Source organism: Aedes aegypti, chromosome 2, assembly GCF_002204515.2.
Source record: "Aedes aegypti strain LVP_AGWG chromosome 2, AaegL5.0 Primary Assembly, whole genome shotgun sequence".
In the NCBI taxonomy this organism is placed as follows: domain Eukaryota; kingdom Metazoa; phylum Arthropoda; class Insecta; order Diptera; family Culicidae; genus Aedes; species Aedes aegypti.
The window spans coordinates 271,023,120-271,032,438 of NC_035108.1; the positions used below are offsets into that span (position 1 = coordinate 271,023,120).

Below are 9,319 nucleotides of genomic sequence, written 5' to 3' on the forward strand. Positions count from 1 at the left end.
TCTCAACGGTGGAAAATTTGCTTTTTTTCCAGTTATTTTTTTTTATTCCAGAGAAAATTTGCTTTCATATTCATAAAAAAAAACTTTGTTTCTACGATGCTTCTATCTTGAGTTAATATTTTTCAAAAAAAGGCTCAAAATGGCATATTTGCACATTTTTTACAAAATTGGTCATAACTCAAAAACGAAAAAAAAGTACATTTCAAAAATTTCAGCGATTAAAGCTTATGAAATTATCTTCTCAAAAATATTTTTTGAAAACTTTCCACGAGTTGGAGCATAGTTTTTCCGGCTTTTCTTTACGAATTTTCTTATCGTGGAAAATTTTGTGGAAAACTTTTTCCAGTTAATATTATTTTTTTATTCCTGAGAATATTTGCTTTCATTTTCATAAAAAAAAACTTTGTTTCTATGATGCTTCGTTCTTGAGTTATGATTTTTCAAAGTAAGTAGTGTCAGGAGAAAACAAAAAAATTCCAACTGAGTTTTCCGGGAAAATAGGCAACCCTGAATTTTTCTCATTTTTTTTATTTATATATTAATGAGCCCTGCCTGTGGAAAAAGTTTCATGAAAATCTGAGACCTTTCGGCCCAAACCCGTATGGAAATAAAAAAAATCCCCAGGTAAGACAGCACAAACAGTAGCTGACTACAAATGCTGGACGATTCGATCCCAAATCAGAACCACTAGCCTGTGTCGGTACCAGATCGCACAACGGATATAGAATCAGATGCAAGTGTGCTTATTCTGCGGGGCGTGTGAAGCGCGACGAGTCGAATGAGGTGACAATTGTCGACTCACTCCCATTGGATTAACATTAGTCGCCTTATGTCGCCTGAGGTGAGAACGACTCGACTCACATGCCTCGCATAATAAGCTCAAATGGCACGAAGTATCTGGGTTGTTCGATTCACGCCTATTAAAAACAGTACTGAAAAGTGCTACTTTTCAGCACCGAAAAGAGTTCTGAAAAGCAGCACTTTTCAGCTCTGTTTCTTTCGGTAGGAAAAGCAGGCCGTTATGTTGATCAACTTCTCAATGAAAAGTTGATTGATTGATTCCTTTGCATATCAGCCTACTTTTTATCAAAATAATGAGCAACATAACATACTACTTTTCCTATTGAACAAAGCAATGTACTTTTCAGCACTAATAACAGTATCGAAAAGAAGCACTTCTCAGTACTGTTTGGAGAATCACTAAATTGATATCGGATTGTTTCCATACGTCATTTATTGAATTGCTGTGCATTTCTCAAAGGCTTAGTTAACTAGGTTCAGATCCGTTTGACTAGGTACATCCGTTCGACGATCCGAATTGAGTCGGACTCGGATGTAGAATCAGAAGCTGGTTGACTGACTATGTAGGATTCTGAGGATCGTGTGAGTTCACTATCAAAAAATACACCCTTTTATGGGGTGGTTCGTGTTTAGGCTTTTCAGCCCATGAATGACAAACAATATAATAGTAAATTGTATGCGGCGTCTTAACTGGTGTGCTTTTGAAAATAGAATCAGCAATGGAAATGTGAAAAATTGTGACAGTCATTCCACAGCCAACCTAATTGAGAAATATTGAATTGTTACTACGCATGAATGCACAATACACATGTGCATTCTTTTGATATGTCCTCAAAGAAAAAATCCAACTATAACGGCATTTTTCGTAACCGCAAAAAATATTGTATGCCACTCGTTGTAAAACTCGAAATTTTTATCACTCGTCGTATTTATCCAACTCGGCAAGCCTCACTGGATATATGTACGACTCGTGCTGAAAAAATCATCATTTTGCAGCTTATTGCATAAATAGGTAACTATTTTGGAACGGAACGCAGAATAAAAACCGAAAAGCCAAAGGGGTAACCAGAAGTACGATTTTCTGTTGTGCGTAGGGTAACTAGAAGTTCAAATTCAAAATAAACCCCGATGTTTTTAATGAGGTAACATTCAAGTTAGCGGAGTTGCACGAATATATCTAAATAAACTTCACTTATCGAATTATGTCCATCATGATTCCCTCTGTGGCAAACTCAAGATTGTCCTTAGACTTACATTCAAATGATGGGAAGCTCGTCATCTGTCCCCTGGCACTGATGGCACTGGCTGTCGATATCAATGTAGGTTACCTCCTTTCCAATAGCGCACCCTTATCACACTGTTGTGACGAGAGACTGTGTGTATTTCTTACAAAATGCTCTTCCCACGAGCTGTTGCTGGTGCCATGCAATTTTACGACCATCCATACTCTACCTCAATAAAGAAGCGGGTCGTAATCTCCCACTCGATGATAGCACACATGGCCCAATCTGTTCAAAATATTCATGAGCAAAAATTGCAACAACGGTCGGTCCCGTCATGCATTCGCTGCTTTTCGCGTTCTCAGGGCACACAGAGGGTGGATGTATCTAATATGGCTATAGTACTAATTATGGCAGTAATGGGAACGAAAAAAGGTTGATTTTTTTGTTCCATAAGAATAACGGCTGAAATAGACTGGGTTGATTCATTTCAATTACGAATGTATCATCTAAGCATATCCAAAGAATAGCCAGTGTTTATTTAAATTTTCATGTAGTTTCAACGAATGGTCTAACTAAATCTTAAAAGTTTATACATTATAGATATTTTTTGTTTTTGTCGATTAATAATGTTGTGTAATATGAGTTGTAACCAAAAATAATAAACAAAATGCTTTTCTTTTCGACGTTATTCTTGTTCATGAAACTATATATGCAAGACAAAATTAAGTATCTATCGAGGGATCTACATATTTCACGAATTCGATAAGGTAATATTTTTTTATGCATTGTCGTATAATTTTCAACATAAGGTAACAGTTGACCTTCAATTCAATGCTTTCCAATATGTATCGCCAAACATTATTCGTGCTTTACATGGTTTGTCAAATTTGAGCTCCACTCTGATTTATGTTGCATGGCACTTTGCTTGTTTTCATAAACTTAGATTGATCTAATGCGAAAAGATATTCGTGTTCAGTCGAGGACCAATTACCAACAGGTGAGCTCTTTCCATGCTTATGATAACACATTTTTATCGTGGCAGCGTTTCGTTTACGTAATTTCCAAACAAGCTGTGGGTGGGTTGTCACTACAAGTGTCAACATAAAACCTTTCTTTTTGAGTCATTACTAAAAATAACCTTTGAATAGTTCAACATTATCAATGCCTACGTACTTTTTCAAACTTCTTCCAATGTCTACCAATATATTTTCACCGCGAGATAAAAATGCAAAATTAGTTTTAAGCAAGAGTCGTATTTTTCCTCCTTATCCATGCAGCGCATCATCCACCAAAGGTGACCCCTCCCTCACTAATCAAAATTCTTCCCGTAGTGTTTGTGGAGATGCAGAGGTACTCTCGGACTCTAGAAGCAACAATCATTACATACTAACGTTCCATCCCCATCCTAACTCACTGTAAGGGTTTGGGTGGCGCTGTTATTGATCAATAATATCAGTCCTGCTAAAATGTGCACTTCGAAACTAGGCAGAAAGTCCTATCTCTTATTCGTTTGGATCTAAGTGCAATTCTTACTAATTCCGATCAATCACCGAGTAGCAACCATTGACATGTACAGTCGGACTATGCTATGCTATGCTTTTGAATTAGCTCTCAATTGCTGATTAATTGCTGAATTGTTTCAAAGAATATATTTTTTTTTTTTAATTTTACACATCATTTGCCATTTCAATGTTTTTAGAAGTATCCATGATTTTCTTCGTCAGCTGTTATTAGGTGTAAGTAATCATACAAAATGCTATTTTATCGGAATAATATCAGCACTACATCATTTTTAAATACACTCTAAGGTTTTTCTAATCAAAAAACGATTGTGAGTTTACCTCAATATTTATGAGATTGTTATAAATGTTAGCGATCACTTTTCGATACACTCTTTAGTAATGAACATCAGCTATAGTCATGCTTACGTTTAAAAAACGCGGCTTAAATCTGACTTTAATCCTTATTGTTTACACATTACATCCATAATCGGAACACCTACCCTGCCTGCTGTTTGATTCAATTGGTGCAATGTAAGAACACCGCCGGCCAAAAATAAACCCGCCTCGTGTTGAACTGTGAACTCACCGTTTAGTTCTGACGATCGCCTCAACGAACAACACCAAATTGAATTAAAATCAACTTAATGGACACCGTCAGTCAGTCAGTGAGCACTCGGAAAACAGTTTGAATTTCATTCAATTTAAAGAGCTAGTTGACGCCAGTCGCGATCTTCCCTCGTTAGCGCACTCAATCTCGTTCTTGCAGCTTGACGACGATCAACACTACGGGTTCTGAGGCTTTGTTCTAAGAAACACTACCGATCGCAATGAAGGCTTCGAAGTACGTCCGGATGGTATCGCGCACGCACTAGAACTGAAACTGAGTTCAGCTGAGGTACGCAAGGAATCTTCCTTCTGGGCAAAGCGTCCAGTTTGAGCGAATTTAGCATTTGCACAGTTCGTCAATCTACGCCTATGGGTACGGTGATTCACTCAAAAGACGACCTGGTCGAGCTCCTCAAGATCAAGCTTCTAAGGTGGAGACGAACACACTACACTGTGTAGAGATACTGTAGAGGAGAGAATTTTCCCCGTTCGAGTTCTCAATTGGCACTTCTCGCAAAGCATTCAAAGGATACTTAACAGAGACCGTTTGACCGACGAACGACGACGACGACGACGACTACGGCGGTGACTGAGATTGCCGCTCTCGAATGGAGGAATGGAGAAGGGAGAACCAAACCATAAACACACTACTGACTGTGTTCTACACCTTACCCAAGTCGAGTCATGGACGTAACCAGTTGGGGGTGGGTAGTTCAAGTGACCTCAAAATCTTTTTGTGTATCATTACATTGATTTCTTAAGGACTGTTCATTTTGTAAAATGTACACTTTGCTTATGCAATATCTTTTTTATTTGTTAATAAAACCTTAATCGGTTTTCTGTGCATCGTTCAACTGTAATTCTACGATGTTATAAAATATAAAATATTACAAAATGCTTTTGATTGGAGAACTAAATAGTTTGCCCAAAAACTGCTAAGAAAAACTGTTCGTCATAGTTAAGCATTATTTTTCGCATAACAAAAATCCTTATATGTTTGTTGGTACCCTTTACTACTCTACTAAAAGTAGAGCTTTAAAAACATCAATAATATTCCACCATTCTCTGACACAACGTCACTCTAACGATTTATTTTTTATGACCAATTTTGCTAAAACACTATTCTTTTACTCCCAGCAAAATAGTAAAGTAAAATGCGTGTTTAAAACTGGTTTAGATTACTAAAGAAACTATGTTTGTATGAAATAGAGCTAAATCTTGATTTTTAATCACATTCAATGGTTTATTTGTTTTCTCTTTATGGTCGTTTTATTGAAAAAACTCATACTTTTAAAATCTTGTACGCACATTTATCGATCAACAGCACATTGTGAGAGTTTTTCTCGTTTTTTTTTTATAGGTAATCTCAGAATAACATATTATGAAAATTATACATGGAAAATAAATTCGATTTCATTACAGCAGTGTTCCCAAATTTGATGATTGTCATTGTGCTTTGGAGGTCGTCTGGAAATAAAGCATTTGATTTTCAATTGTGCTTGAAATGTGACTTCTTCTTCTTTGTGGCGTTACGTCCCCTCTGAATTAGTTTTCCAACTATTCATATGATTATTGCCTACATCATATATAAATCCGAAAATTGGTACAGAATTCTTGTAGTTCAAAAATTAGTGCTTTTCCCTCATTATAAGAGGAAAGACGCTTTTCAGTAGACTTCAGTAACCTAACCTAAATATATAAAATACTTATCGTGGCAATAGAAGATTCCAACGATTTTTGTCTTTTACTTTTGATGGCCTTTGCCTGCACCTATAAACTCGGTCTATGGCTGCTTGCCTCTAATTTCTCGATCATCCCACTAAAAACGAAATGAAGACCTCCATATTCTTTGCAGTTGCCCAAAATTTTATTGCACATAAGGTAAAAGAGCAAAATCAAGAAAGTCGTGGAAAGTGTACTGCGATCTGTCAAACTTGGGTACCACTTCTAGTACTAATTTGAGAACCCGACCCGAAATTCTGAACCCGACTACTATGTCTCTATTTATCTCTGATCCCACACTTCTAAATTCCTGCACCACTTGATCAATCCATCTAGCTCAGTGATTCCCAAAGTGGGCGAATTCGCCCCCTTGGGGGCGATTTTCGTGTCCAGGGGGGCGAAAATTTGTAAAATGAAATTTGGGGGGCGAAAAAACTAGAAAGGGGGCGAAGGTGTGAGGAACCTGAAAACAAAGATGTATTACATTTGGAGAAAATACTCAATTTAATAGAGGATTATGTTCAAATAATCTGAAGAGTATTTGATTACAAGTTAACCCTTTTCCCTCTTTTTATTGTACATCTTCCATTTTATAATCACAATGACATATATTGGACAAACAATGTGAATGACGAGCTATATTTGATATGCATTTAGTTTTTTCAAGCGTTTGTGTTCACTTGGTTTATGTATTTGCAACTGAAATTTTCTCTAAAGATATTATATTCAGATCTATATCTACAAGTGACAAAAATGTGAAAATTATTATATATTTTTGAAAATGGTTTCGAAATCCATAAGAAAAAAAATGATGTTTTGTTTCCAGACATTTTGGAATTTTTTTAACAATGCAGTGAAAAAGTTAAGAACATGTGTTTTTAATTTTTCTATGTTTTTATAATATTTGGCATTTCAAAATAGTGAAATATTTATTACTCAAGCTAGGTATGCTGTTCGGCTCAAGAAAAGTAAAAATTTCTTCCCAAGAAATGGTCAAGAAATTTGCTACAGTGAGCTCCATTTGAATTGACATTTATTTTCAACTGCGTACTGCGATCAAAGAAAAATGCTTTTCTTGAGCATTTCTTGCAAGAAAATTCCCACGCATCGAGATAGGCGATTACTTTTCTGTTAAAGTGCATACGTCGCTTCAGAATTTAAGCTTTTTTTGTAATTAATTCAGCAGAAAATAACTTTCAACTATTAAAATTAATAGGTTTCAAAATACAGAAAGTGAGCTAAACATTTTAAGTGCCGTGAAATCTGAACCAGTAGGCCTGTAATACACATAGGCTAGTTATATTTGCTAATATAAATTACTGACAAGTACATCATAATTGTCGTTTGCTGAAATTCAAGAATATATGTCATGGATATAAGGACGAGTCAAGGTGATTTTCGGCACATAAAATGCTTCGAAACCACATATGTTTGACACCTTTACACTAGTAATCTTGATTAATTAATCAAGCTTCGATACACTTATGGTAATATATCAATCAAAACTTTAGCAAATTAAAGTGTTCAATGCAAATATTTCAAAAACATACCAGGGGGGCGATTTCAGAAATCAATAGGCCTCAAGGGGGCGAAAGTCAAAAAAGTTTGGGAATCACTGATCTAGCTCGTAGTGACCCTCTTCATCTTGAACAGTCCGGATTCGAGGTGTACACCATTTTTGCGAGAATGTTTTCCGGAATTCTCACAGCGTACCCTTCCAGCTTTGTCGACTTTACGGATACTGGATCGCCCTAAGCACTTGTTGATCAGAAACTCCTAGCCCTTGCCCTTATTGAGCATTGTCCACGTCTCATGCCCGTAAAGGACTACCGACCCTATCAGCGTATTGTACATGGTACACTTAGTACGGGGGTGTAGTCTACCAGGCCACAAGGTCTTGTGGACACATCAAATATGTAACTTTATGTACGTTGGGTATCCTGGAAACCAAATTTTCCAAGATATTTATCTCGAAGTCCTTCCAAGCTACAGAAATTGACACTCTAAGCACTTCAACATTGGTAACTTATTGCATAAATTCATTGCACAATGATCCACAGCATTGAGCTCTACGCTATGGGCTGGCTACCATTGAAGTTCCATTTCCATTCCATAGCAGAAGTTGTGTAACTATTGGTTAGCTCAGAAGCGAGCCTTCCTGAGACGCCCTGCTACATAATCTCAGGGTCGGCATGCTTATTCACTATAGTCTTTCGCGAGGCAGGGAATGATCGCACTGTCATACATAAAAACTCATCACACTGGTTTCTAGGCCCTTAAATTCCACAATTTTCCCACTTTCTTACTATACTCTAACCTGTACTTTATGTTAACTTCTTCGGGGCCTCTCTTCTTCCACCTTTCTCCACCGCCATCCGTTGCGTCGACTACACTGATTGTCGGGTCTGCTCCTGCTCCTGTGGCGATGACGGTAACTTTGGACCTCGTCCACTGCCCTGGCCTCCGAGTATGTTGACGGAATCGGTCAACGGTATAACTGGCCGGAGCTACCCAACGTAAAAAAAACGGAGGGGGGGGGGGGGTTTGATGAACGTCCAGAACCGAAGTTCTATCCATAAACAGCGGGATTCTACGAATCCAGAAAATAGCCATTAAATTCTCGAGTGGCATTGAAAGACAAACCTTGTTACCTGCTGACCTTCTCCGCATGGCACACTTCACCACTTCCTTTTGTACAAAATCAACACTGCTTGAGCTTAATCAAGTAAACCCTATCGATTGATGGTTGCTCGGTAAGTGAAGTGATCTTATTAAACTTGGATCACTGTCCTTTTAGTCCTGGTCAGTAACCCAGACCATTCGTGTGGACTCCGTGAGATCATCGTGACCGTTAGACCGTCTATCTGCCCTTTTTGGCTACCTATCTGTTCTGCTTATCCCTCTGCTGGTGGAAATTGAAAGTTCCTGTAGCGTGGACGGTAAATAATGGCATAGTACTGTGGACTGTTCTACTATGGGCTAACTAACTGACGGAGAAAACTGCACAACAGTAACGAACACTACCTGCACTGTATTTTCACAAATTCACGATTCAAATTACAAGCAAAATTTCAATAACACTTCACATTGAACTACGAACACTTACACTAGTGTGAATATTTGCGTTACGAATTACAGGTCGTCAAAGTAAGGGTCTCTAAAGTGACTTTTTACAGATGTAGCAGGTTCCCGGTGGCTACAATCAGAGCCGTAGCGTGGCCTCATGGCGCCCTTGGCGAACCGCGATTTGAGCGCCCTTTGTTCAAAGTTCTTTATTTTTCGCAGGTTTACGTAAACTTCCAGTTGATTTTGAAGGATTTTTTTTTAATCTATGGAGTTTCCTGAAATTTTGTTCATTAAAAGTCTCAAAAATTAACATGACAAAGTTCAAGTAATACTTACATTTGATTACTTTGGTAAGGCTTGTGCAAGAAGTCATACAACAATATTTAAATCTCCTGTAAA

The 9,319-nt window shown here is 37.5% G+C and overlaps 1 protein-coding gene across 3 annotated transcripts in view; it reads right to left on the minus strand.

The window, feature by feature from the left end:
- Positions 1 to 4,695, minus strand: part of LOC5577780 (ATP-binding cassette sub-family G member 1) — a 180,668-nt gene extending 175,973 nt beyond the window's left edge. The window contains exon 1 of one of the 3 annotated variants that reach the window (XM_021845071.1): positions 4,113 to 4,694. The gene's annotated coding sequence lies outside the window, so the exon portion shown is untranslated. Of the gene's footprint in view, positions 1 to 4,026 lie in introns of all 3 variants that reach the window. The other 2 variants (XM_021845072.1, XM_021845070.1) reach the window with 2 other exon arrangements.
- Positions 4,696 to 9,319: the final 4,624 nt, after the last annotated feature.